General features: G+C 42.0%; 1 long non-coding RNA gene across 1 annotated transcript; it reads right to left on the bottom strand.

The window, feature by feature from the left end:
• Positions 1–573: 573 nt before the first annotated feature.
• On the bottom strand, positions 574–3286 carry LOC146201979 (uncharacterized). The gene is made up of 3 exons (XR_014701937.1): positions 3187–3286; positions 2176–2325; positions 574–671 (listed from the first exon to the last, which is right to left on the bottom strand). It is a non-coding gene; the product is annotated as an uncharacterized LOC146201979 (long non-coding RNA).
• Positions 3287–13100: the final 9814 nt, after the last annotated feature.

The raw sequence follows: 13100 nt of genomic DNA, 5'->3' as shown, positions 1-13100 counted from the left end.
GACTGTAGCTCCATTACTTTCTGAATACTCGGGTCTCATTTGTATGTGAACAGTTTCATTTAGCGTTGATTGCGATTTGTTCATGGAGTGCAGTCTCGCGGTGGGACGGGCAGGCAGCATCAGCACGTGGTTGCAATTCCGTGTCTCTTTTTCTTTTCTTCATGCAAATGCGCAGCGGCTTCTTTGCTAAAAATTGGATAACTCATCAGCCGCACGCGCTGGTGATCCTTTGCGAACGAGCAGATATGATTAAAGAGAGCCCACCCCAGACAACACCGAGGCATCCTGAAAATGTCCTCAGAATATCTCTTTGGGAACATTTTGTGGTCCTCAGGATGTCCTTTAATGATCATCAAAAAGTTCTCAACAAGTCCTATTGTCCTGCCTCGGGACATCCTGAGATGATCCTCAGAACAGCCCCAAGGACTTTTGTAGTGCATTTTCAGGACTTGGGTCTGAACCTAGGACATACTGAGAACACCCTGAGAAGGTGCAATGCATGGTGACTAATTTAGTACACTTCCAGTACATGAAGCGGAGGGCTTAAATACAGCACTCATTGCTCAGTGCAAAAGCACGTGCAAAATTCTTTATTTTCACATTTTGTTACATGATCATTATAGCAAGGTCTTCGTGCAACTCTTCAGAGGCATTAGATTCTTGGGCTGGTCCTGAGAAAATAAAAATAAATTCTGCTAAAAGCATTGCATGTCAAAGCCAACACTATGCACTTACACCTTGTTTAATGCTAATGTTACTGCTGCCACTGCCTCAAGAAAGTAATCCACTTTATTAACAAGACATGTACAGGGTGTTTCAGTGAACACTTTAAACAATTATTTGAAACAGTTACAAATATAAAAATAATTTCAGGAATGCTTAGCAGTGATACTTGATGTACTGTAAAAATTCACTTGCCTACCTATCAATTATCACTATTATTTCCACTATTATTATTATAATCACTATTATTACGAACCAGTAGACAAGACAATGTCATATTAGTTTATGAAAGGCTGTGGCTAAAGGTACGTCGGACGGACCCGATCAATGTCTTAAAGGTACGATATTAGTTTATGAAAGGCTGTGGCTAAAGGTACGTCGGACGGACCCGATCAATGGTCATAAAGGTACGTCCGACGGACCCGGTGCGTTTTTCTTCAGGATACGTCGGACGGATCCGGGAAATATTTTTCAGAGGTACGGCGAATGGACCCGATCGGCGAGGTTCTTCCGAAGGACTCGACGCATGTTTCTCCGATATGGGCCTTGGGATCCGTCGGGAAAGCCGGACGGATCCGAGATTCCCAGATGTGGTTGTAGCAACAACATGGTAGCCATATGTAGCCAAATCGAAGTTGGTATATGAGGTGTGCGAGGTGCAAGAAGTATGTACTACATACTGCATGCGTGAAATGTGAAATTACAAAGAATAGTACAGTGACAAGAATAGTGCCTAGAATGGGTGATATACTACGTGATGGTATGATCATAGGTTTACGTGAGTTGAACTGCGGCAGGGTGGCAAGCACGACCAGAGGGCAAGCGCATGTAATCGCGGTGTTGACGGCCAGCCCGCGCCCTGCTGACTAAACAAAGCCCCTGCGTTATATGATAGACCTCGTTCATTTATTGAGGTGCTTAAGGAATAATTGGCCCAATTAGAAAAATTCTTGCATATTTTTTTTTTATCCTGGTTTTCAAGTATGTCATCATTAGTTGATATTAATGGTGCTTCTTTAAGGCGCTACCTGACATACATCAATTTGAAAAAAAAAAAAAAAAATTCTGTCATGAGAACGCTTTGCTACAACCTCGCATACAAAGCCCTTCATCCATACAACATAGAAAGGTGGAATATAAAACGTGCCATTCAGTGCATTCCTTATTGCCTTCAGGTCACCTGGAACCCAGCTCGGTCTCTGCTATGCTGAAAGAACGGCAGACTTCATCATTGTGTGCTGAAGTGGTGGCACATTGTAAATGTAAAAACTCCCGAAAAAGGCAGTTGGCTTGGTTATCCTTATTAAGAACCGATGAAGAGCTTGACTGGCATGTGAGTGGAGTTTGTGTGTTCTTTTGCGAGCAGATTAAACATATTAAAAAAAGTGAAAATTAGTACTGGTGTGCTCATATCTGATGGAGATGCTGCAATTTGGCTGACATCATACTCACGGACTGAGATCAGATCTCACACTTTTGGTTTGACAAGGTACATTTGGAGTATGTCCTGGCTGGGAAATTCCAAACTGCCAGTCTTGAAGAAAGGCTTGGAGCATATCATCAGGTTTGCGGGACAAACAACCATGTCTCCATACTGGAAATCTATGAGACAGAAACCAAATTAAGGCTTCAGGATTCACTTATTTTCCCTGTCATCAAAGGCATGTGGAAAAATAGCATGAAGACATTAGATGCCAGGTGCCTCATATAAGACTGTGAGATCAAAATAACAGAAGAAGATATTAAAAGCAAAGAGTTGAGCTTGCCAGTCATGGGGTTTTGTGTGGATGCGGCTCTGAAGAAGATACCTTGGTGAGCTTATGCAAGAAATTTAGGGCAAAAAAGAGAAATGGAGCTGGATAACAACATAATCATTGAGAATCTCTCCAGAGGTGGTTTAAACCTTCGCGCCAAGATGCTGCGCAGCGATAACGTCAAGGTGTGTTTATCTTTTGACTATACCTTTGATAAATCCTGCGGTGACAGGGAGCAAACTTGGCAGAGTGCCCTTGATGGCTTGATTGCACAAGCCTGGTTCGGGCATAGCCCACTGCCTCAAAATCATTGGAAAGCCTGATAGCTGCAAATGCCGTTTGAAGCAAACAATGCTAAAAGCCGGTGTCATGATCGCAGCTGACCGCGTGGTTTCGTTGATACATAGATGCAAGAATGAATGGCTCTCACAAAAATGAAAAAAACATTTGCCGCTTCTTAACGTCCGCAGCCGCCATAGCTTGCGCTGCGACGCATGTTTAGTACCACAAGTAAGGATAACTCTCACAAAAGAAAAAAAAAATTTGCTGCTTTTTTAACGTCCGCAGCCACCATAGCATACAGTACGCCACACATTCAGCATGACGGCAAGAATGAACGACTCTCGCAAAAAACAAAAAGAACTGCCGTTTCTTAACATCCGCAGCCGCCGTAGCTTATGCACATTCAGCACGATGACACGAGACTTACATTTTACGTCAGCCGTCGCGCGCAGAGCGTTACCAATACACACTGGAGAAAACGTCTGCCACAGGGTGAGCTAGCTTGTCTGCGTATGCGTAGTGCGTGCTGCTGCGAACGAAGACTAGTATAGAGAGAGGTAGAGGGGAGACAGAGAGTGGGCATGCCCTTACGGTTTGCTCTATTATTTTTTACCCCCTCTCCCGAACACCAGGGCTGCATTGGTTTCCTCTCATTCCTTTACGCACATGACATGCAAACGTCACGTGCTGGCGCGGCAATACGATCACCACAGGTGTGTGCGCCTTTGGGGAAGGCGCTCCGTCCAATGCATGGTGCAGAGTTCAATATATCGAACGACCCGTTTCTTCCTTTTGACTGCTGTGTCAAACGCCATTCATTTAGGAGAATTTTAAAGGAATTTTATTTTTCATAATAGTCCTCTAACTCAAGTACATTTCTGTGGGACACTTATTGGCTTGACAAGCACCTAGTCACGCATATACACATAATATATATGTCGTATTCGGAGCCGCACATCATGCCATCCAAGCTCATTTGCCTACCTTCCTGGTCTGATAAGCACTTAGTTATGCACATATACATAATATATATGTCGTACCGGCTTTTTGCAACTTTACTTGTGATTGGAGTCGCATATCATCCAAATTCATTAGCCTACCTTTCTAGTATGGAAAGATGGGCACGCTTTTTTTTGTTTACTACAAAAATAAACCTCGCAGAAAACCCATAGAGAAAGGGATAGGGTAAAGAGCGGACACTTCCATGGGGCCCAGCGGCCCAATTGACTGTAGCACACCAAGCGGCTGATGCTTGACGCACATCCACTTTCGTTAAAGGCGCGCCGTTTGAATGCTGAAACGCGCTGTGCCCCGGCGCGCAGTTTGAATGCTATCAAGCGCTTGCCCTAGTGCCGCGCCCTCTTAGAACATTATATCTATTCTGTACGATGTGGTGTTATTTTTATATTTATTTTCAGCAATGAAATATATAATTAGGTCCAAATTACTGCTGATTGGCCATCAACGCAGCTGCGTCGCAGCCTTTGCCAAACAGCAGTATTGCAGAAAAGCTGCCAGGAGCTCTGTGAAATGAACATTTATTTTGCTTCATACAATAACAAAATAGAATTATATTACAGTTTGGTGCACGAAAGCAGCCAGGAAGAGGGACAAAACGTAGAATACATCAGCCCACGTGTACATTATAAGAAAAGCAAAAGGAAATTACACAAGGCAAGAAACAATACTTATGTAGACAAATGTAGCATTGCATACAGATATACAAAGTATGGAAAATGATACCGAAGAAAATAGACATACACTATGCTCAAAATACATTCGCAGCTCCCTCACAATACCCTGTATTTTGCTTTAAACACAGATTTCAAACAAATATACTTCAAATAGTCTTGGGTATTATGCCATAGACACATTGCTTTCAGCTTAAATGCGCTCCCTTTCCCATACAATCATGCGTTTTTGGATACGACCTTGACAGCAAAATTCCAGCAGACGGTCACGTCTTCCATCCTCAGGATTACCTTTTGCAGAAAGATTGAAGGGTTCCTAATCACAAATTTTCTGTAAGCCCAAAATAAGCTGGAAAACATTGACTCATGATACAACGTGCCTTGTATTCATTTTACAATGACAATGTAACTAGCACTCGTTAAATTCATAGCCAGAATACTCAACAGTGTCAATGTAAGAATGCTTCCTCTATTATGCGCGTCTTTTTAGCCTGGGTCTCTTTGGGACTTTAAATAGAAACCAATCATGCTTAGCTTGCAATGTCGTCAGATGGTCAATTTGTTGGAATGTGAAAACATGTACTGATATTAATATTTCAAGAAAAAATTGGGACATTTATTTCATGCCTATTCACACATCTTTTATGTTAACAATTATATCGTTGTAGAAATACCTGATGCGCATATTAAATCATGTGAAATGGCAAGCCGCAAGAGAAAGTTCAAACATATTGACTCGTGGAATGCGGGATATTGGTCCGGACCTCTTGCACGTATGCTTCAATCGTCTCACCAGCGCACACAGAGACTGCCGAATCCTGGCATCAACTGGAAAATTTACAGTAGAAATATATGTAATCGTGATGCACCATTTACTGACACTGTGTAAACAGATTAAAGGCGAGAAATCTGTAAAGGAATAAAGTTGCGAATATTGGTCATTGACTTATCGAACCTCGCGTGCATACCCACGTAAAATACACAAATTAAGCTACACAGTGAAGATTCCTACCACTAATTTCCAAGCATTGCATCATTTCGCGATGTCAGTCTTCGGTTTTAAAAGCTGCATTGACAGCTGACTACGCGTTTCATTCCATAAAAATATTTGATACCTGGCGGCAACAACACAGGGGATACCACAGTGCGCGTTAGTTGCACTGAAAATAAATGCGCGGGTGGAATGCATGTTTTCAGAAACGGAGAGGACGGGATTATCGGCGCGCCACTTCTTTAGTATCACGCTGTTTAGAAGCACCTCGGCGTTTCCTTTTCTATTGCCTTTTTTTCTTAAGCACATTCCCCGCGGGTTTTTCGGTGCAGGTGACGATCCTCGACACACAAGTTTCTGGTTCTCCAGATTTTGTGCGGTACCTTTTTTTTTTTCTACCGTCTTAACAATAACGGTCCCGTATGTGGTACATACAACGCAAAAACGCTTGTCTTTAACACATTAGCCTATTCTCGATGTTTAGATTTCGCCCAGCCAACACATCCCCTAAAAGAGATTGCGCACTGGTGAAGGCCATAAAAAACACCCCAACACGTAAAATGCAACGAGAAACCACGCGAAAGTAACCACTTGGCCAACCAAGCAAAGAACGTCAGGCGTGGGTTCGCTCTTATCTAACTGCGCAGTAACCGGCAAGCCCTTGTTGCGCCATTACCGAACACATATAGACCTTCTCTTCACAACCGCACCAGCCAGAGTACTCAGCTAAAACTTTGAAATGCAGAGTTTGCAAACAGAAAAAAATATCTCACCTTGCCTTTGCTGGAAGCTGCCGGGGTGTCACGAACTGGCCGACCCATGACGTGCGCACCGGCGCCTGTTCACGAGCTGCGCAATTCAAGAAACCGGCCGGCGCGGTCAGCATAAACTGCTAGAAATGCAACGTTTTAAACCAAAATAACGAATAGCGTTCCTCACCTTGCCGTCCTGACAAACTGCAGTAGTTCTGCTTCGAAGGCCAAGGAACACGCAGCCCGCAGGAACACGCATACTTTACCGCACGTCACAGGAATCTCATAAATCACTCCCACCCGACATCCAATAAAACTCTTTACATGCTTCTTATCGCATTGGCCTTTCTTTCTCCTCCCTAAGTATATATATATATATATATATATATATATATATATATATATATATATATATATATATATATAGTATAAAGTATATATAGGGCAAACTGGAAGATGTATCAATGATAGAATGAGGGAACACGAGAAGTCCATAGAAAATGGCAAGGGGTCAAATTTACCCTTGCACTGTCAGAAGTGCAAGTGTGAGCCGTTGTTTAGCAGGCTTAACATTTTAGGAAAGAGTCGGGATAAGATGGCACGCGAAATTTTAGAGGCGTACTGGATACAGAAGAAAGAAGACAGATGTATTAGTGAAGCTTCGTTGAGTTTACATAGAAAAGAATTTACTTTTATTGAGCAATCCTCTTGAGTAATACAATGAACGAGATTATTATCGAGCCTCAAGCTGTTATTCTTGGCCCCAGACGAAGACAAGTCCACTTGTCGAAACGTTGGCTCATCTGCGACCTGAGGCGTACCCTATTTACCCTTGTTCGGTTGTTCTTTTTTATACTTGGCCTAAAACTGTTATTCTTCACTCTTAAAAAAAAGGTAGTTGTGGTTACTAACTTTTAGGGTAGTAACTGCTTGTCACATATGTTACTAACTAGTTAGTAAGTGCAGGTTAGTATCTGCTAGGTAGTAGCATATACTACCTTTAGAAGGTAGTAATCAGAACTACCGCCAGCAAATTTTACTACTTCGAGATGTAGTACCAGCAACTACATTTAGTAAACTTTACTACCTATAGAAGGTAGTAAGAGCAACTACCTTTACTAGTATTCACTACCACTGCAGGTAGTGAGCGTAGCTACCTTTAGCAAAATTTACTACCTATAGAAGGTAGTAAGAACAACTACCTTTACTAGTATTCACTACCACTGCAGGTAGTAAGGGTATCTACCTTCAGCAAAATCTACTACCTATAGTAGGTAGTAAGAGGAACTACCTTTAGCAAAATACACTACCTCAGAGGTAGTAATAGCAGCTACCTATATGAACATATACTAACTCTGTAAATAGTAACAGCCACTACTTTTAGCAATATGCACCATCTACAGAAGGCTGTAACAGTAATAAACTGTAATAAAAAATACTACACATTTAACAAACTCCTCTGCCTTGCTGCTATAACCACTAACCTGAACACTGGATTACATAAGATGAGATGGAAGCACTCAAGCAGTGGTCATACATGGTTTCCGAAAAACAAACAAATTGCACACAAGTGTGGCTAAGAAGATGCGACTTTATTTCTCATTATTCAGTTCAAGCATTCAACTTTCTAAACAAAAAAACAATTGCCCGCATCACAAGTTGTGAAAAGGAGATTGACTAAAAATGAGAAAAATACTCAAAAAGAAAGCAGGTACTTTTGTTCTGTTTTGGTTATAACTTATCACACATTCATATGAGACAGTGTATTTACATCAGAGTTGAGTGTGTTGAACTTGAAACCTTTATAGGAGGTTAAGGTATTGAAGGCTTGTAGAGCCTGGTGTGTCTTTGAGCACCTTTAGCAATAATGATGACAACTGATACAAGGAATGGCATACAAGAACTATCAGGATATGTCTATGGAAGTTGCTTTACAACAATAATTTAACCAGACATGTGCAATAAAAATCACAACTAAAAGAGGGTTTTTTGGCAGAGAAGAATGGAAGTACCAGCTCATACACTGCCTAGCCTTCTGCCTTGGCTGCTTCTATCAATACCTCAGGTATGAGGGAATTTTGTGCTCATTATTTGTCCATTAATATCCCGCATATGTATTGAATACTTGTCAGAGCCATAGTTAAAACTGGTCAACTGTCCACTCTATGGCAACTAAATGAAACAGATGTTAGATCTTCCTGAAGAACTATAAAAGGATATTAGCAATAGCTATCATAAGAGACTGTCAGAGTCACAAAAGAATGTGTCAAAATTGCTTCAAAGAGAATGTGTTGCTTATATCAAACTGACCTACTAATACACAATAAATTGAAACAGCACATCAGCAATTCCTACTCAGACTCAAAACTGGTTTGGTTTGGTCTGTGGGGCTTAATGTTCCAAAGCGACTCAGGCTATGAGACACCATAGTGGAGGACTGCAGAAATTTCGACCACCTGGGGTTCTTTAATGTGCACTAAACATCGCACAGCCCACGGGCGCCTTGCTTTTCGCCTCCGAAGAAAAGCGGCCGCCTAGACTCGGATTCGATCCCGCATTCTTGCGCATAGTCGACCGTCGTAATCACTGCACCACCCCAGAGACTCAAAACTGCCTCCCAAAAATGTCCATTTGAAACATTCCTCACATCCTAAAATTATGCAACAGACAGCCAGCTTGTCACAATGCATATTACTAATTATTAAAAGGATGCCTGTTAGGTTTAAATTGCTGGATAGACCTGCTAAATAAGATCAAGCTCATTAAGAATAACTTAAGGCTTTTAGAGTAGTGTTACATAACCTGCAGTATTTTATTTGTTACGCTGACTTTACTGATTACAATCATTAGGAAACACCAATTTCCTCTTCGAATTTTGGTTCAAAGAAAGAAGTGTCAATAATTGCTTTGAAATAGCAGACTGAAATATTTTCACCAAGCTACTGTTTATATAAACTAGTTTTCCCACTGGCCTTAAATGATAAGTCGCACAATAAAAAGTGTGCCACATGCAGCTGTACCCCTTCAGCAGCCCAAGACGCATCCTGGAGAACAAAATCGCTTTTTGCTGGAGTGCTTTGTTGCTGAAACCACGCTCCGTTAATACACTCTTTGTTGCTGAAACCAGCAATTAAAAAATTAGCTAATGAGTTTCACTAATTAATAAACTTCAGAAAACAAAGAAATACTGCAGACTAAGCTATACAACTCATGAGCTCTCATCTAATTTCAGTGACTAGGCCACTCATTGTAAATCAAAGAGCATAGCGCGGGAACAAAAACGGGGACGACGACAAGACAGGACAAGCAGTATACTTTCAGATGAGCATTTATTGCAGAAATGATCACCTATATACACTTCGGGATCAGCAATGAATGAGAAAACACACAATAACTATCAGACAGCCACGTGCAACGCCAAGAATTCAAGCTCCTTGCTTGGCAGTGCTGTGCAGTGTTGACACATTTATACCCTGTCCGAGCTATCTCCAGTGCTTCTATTATCTCTCTTGTCAGCTCCTTACGATGTCGATACACGATGATTGTCTTTTGAAACAGGGGATGGCAAGATAGTTCCGCATCACATCTTCTGCAGTGCGCAGCGAGATGGCCGTCTGTAGCAATGCTGTCAACATTTTTATAGTGCTCCAGAAGACATACGTTTAACATCAGCCAGTCTTGCCGACGTAGTGCTTTCCAGATGAAAGTGGAATTTTCTAAACAACCCCCCTTCTACAGGGCACGTAAAGGCCTCTGTGTTTAATCAGACACTCAGGCTTCAGCGTTCGCATAGGACAGGTTTTTCTGCACAAACTCAAAAGCTTTTTTGGTGCAGTAAACAGGTATTTACGCCAGAACATTGCCCCACCTTCCTTAAGTTATGAGAAACCTTATGCAGGTAGGGAATGACAACTACTCTTTCTTTATTCGTTCTTTCCTCCTCCTTTTTCTTCTCATCCGCTCGCTGTTCGTCACTCATGCGTGGCGCAAATTTCTTTCTGCGATGCAGGCTTTCAGCAACGGAAACCATGACGTGTTTAGGGTAGCTCGCCGCCTGCAAACGCGCCACCTGCATACTGACACTTTCTTCCATGGCATGATCACATGACTTGCAGAGAGCTTTCTTTTTTGTCTAACGCTCTCTGCAAGTCATGGGATGAAGCTATGGGTGAAAGTGTCAGTATGCAGGTGGCGAGTTACCCTAAACAAGTTATGGTTTCCTTTGCTGAAAGCCTGCTTCACAGAAAGAAATTTGCGCCACGCATGAGTGACGAACAGCGAGCGGATGAGAAGAAAAGGAGGAAAGAAGGAATAAAGAAAAAGTAGTTGTCATTCCCTACCTGCATAAGGTTTCTCATAGCTTAAGGAATGTGGGGCAATGTTCTGGCGTAAATGTCTTGTTTACTGCACAAATAAAGCTTTTGAGTTTGTGCAGAAAAACCTGTCCTATGCAAACGCTGAAGGCTGGGTATCCGATTAAACACAGAGACCCTTACGTGTCCTGCAGGAGGGGGGTTGTTTATAAAATTCCACTTTCATGTGGAAGGCACTACGTTGGTAAGACTGGCTGATGTTTAAACGTGCGTCTTCTGAGGCCCAATAAAAAGTTGGCAGCATTGCTACAGACTGCCATCTCGCTGCGCACTGCAGAAGATGTGATGCGGAACCGCCTTGCCATCCCGTTTGAAAAGACAATCATCATGTATCGAGATCGTAACGAGCTGACAAGGGAGATAACAGAAGCACTGGAGATAGCTCGGACAGGGGATAAATATGTCAGCAGGAGTCTGTTGCACTGCCATGAAAAGAGCTTGAATTCTTGGCTTAGCATGTGGCTGTATGATAGTAATTGTTTGTTTTCTCATTCATTGCCGATCCCGAAGTGTGTATATATGAGATCATTTCTGCAATAAACCCTCAGTTGAAAGCTAGTGCTTGTCCTGTCTTGTCGTCGTCTCCGTTTCTGTTCCTGCGCTATGCTCTTTGATTTACAATGTCTAACCAACACGCCCAGTCTTATTCACTTCTAGGACACTGTCTTTCAAAAGCTTGATACCTTGCGACACCTTGGTGCATATTATATTGACTGGTGTGGACTGGACAGTGTTGATTAGAAAACAGTTTTGCCTATAACTCGAGTGGGATAAATAAAAGGCCTTTTATATGAGTTGTATGCCTTCTTCCTGATTGTTTTCATGTATGTAATGGTCAGTGTAGAGGAAAAAAGTGCAGGCATATAGTCGACTATACATTTGTCATTTTTGCTCGATTGCAGTGTCAACAAATAGCTAACATCATATCGCTGCCCAGATATTGCAGAGTTGGGTGTCCTCCTAAAATTTAGGATGTGAAGCTTACTTCCAGAAATCTAACAGACCATCAAAATCTGGCTAGCATTAGTGCAGACCTGAAAGGCTGTTGTGGAGACCGGCTGAATAAAGCTAAATGTTACAAGGAAAAGCACAACACTGCTAGAAGAAAAATAAATTAAATGTTGTGGAAACCAAAATGTCAAATGCGCAGTCGGATCTATAATGATACAAACCACAACTCAGTGATAAAACCATTTGTTACATTTCACCTAATGACTCTTAGGGGATACCTTGCACATACTTCAGCACGTCACTGAAGCATTCATGTATGGAGCCAAGTAACTATCACATCTTCCCTACAAAACTCATGGGATAATTTCAAATACAAGAGGCATGGTCTGCAGTATTTTCCAGGTACCTGTACTTCGTGGCTTCGTAGACGTTGGCAGGTTAAGTTTTTCAATACATAGGGACTACACAAGTGATGTGGTGTGGATGGACATGTCCTACTGTATATGTGTGGCGGTGGTTATTAGTGTGTGACTATGTGACTATGTGGTGATATTTGCTTGTCCAGCGTGGTATGAGTTTCTGGGCAAAGCAGAGGTGTGGAGTAACAAGACATTATAGAATTGGTGACTGCCATGCTTGGACGATGTTTATGGTCTGCGAGGAAGAAAGTGCCACTATCCCCTTGGCAAAGAAGAGGAAGATGAGAAGAAGAGGAATATGAGATGTACCTGAGTGTAGAAGAAGAGTGGTGAAGAGGAAGTGTTTTCAGATTCTTATTACAGTTGGTAGTGTGCGCGTGTGTTGTGTCTCTTCTCTTGTGTTTGTTGCGCCACATTTCTGAATACTATGCAGCACCAATTAGCCCCTCAAGCCGTTATTTTGATGATTAATTAGTGAGGGAAATCTTGGAAGACCGTAAAACTGTGATATGCAGTATTGACACATTCATTACCACACAGTCAGGTTATCTTATAGAAAAATAGTGACAGCTTTTAAAATGCACAGTAATTTGCGCAGTATGCCTCATGAACTTTCGTTTCTTTCTCTTTCTTTTCTAGCATTTCTTAGGTTATCAGTGATGGCCTTGCGCGTATATGTTGTTGCTTATTGATGGGACGTTTTTTCACTGTTTGATTTCAATCAGTTGTAAGCGTAGTACCCGTTCTGTCAACATAGTTCTTTGTCCTGTCAATGCGTTACGTTTTGATTGAGCATAGTGTCTGACCAGCTCATCATCATCATCATGTCGGACTATACCCACTGAAAGGTGAAGGCCTCTCCCATGCACCTCCAATTAACCAGGTCCTGTACTAGCTGCATCCACTTGACCCCTGCAAACACCTTAACCTTATCTGTCCACCTAACGTTCTGCTGCCCCCTGCTATAATGGCTTTCCTTGGAATCCATTTTGTTGCCATTAACAATCATCAGTTGTCCTCTCTTAGAAGTACATGTCCCACACGTGTGCATTTCTTCTCGTTGATTTCCACTACAGTGTCATTAACTTGAGGTATTTCTCTGACCCACCCTGCATGCTTTCTATCTTAATTTTACTTGCATCATTTTTTGTTCCATAGCTCTCT

The sequence above is a fragment of the Amblyomma maculatum genome, chromosome 1 (assembly GCF_055883805.1).
Source record: "Amblyomma maculatum isolate TAMU_Amacu chromosome 1, ASM5588380v1, whole genome shotgun sequence".
Lineage (NCBI taxonomy): Eukaryota > Metazoa > Arthropoda > Arachnida > Ixodida > Ixodidae > Amblyomma > Amblyomma maculatum.
This window is presented reverse-complemented; position numbering and strand designations above follow the sequence as displayed.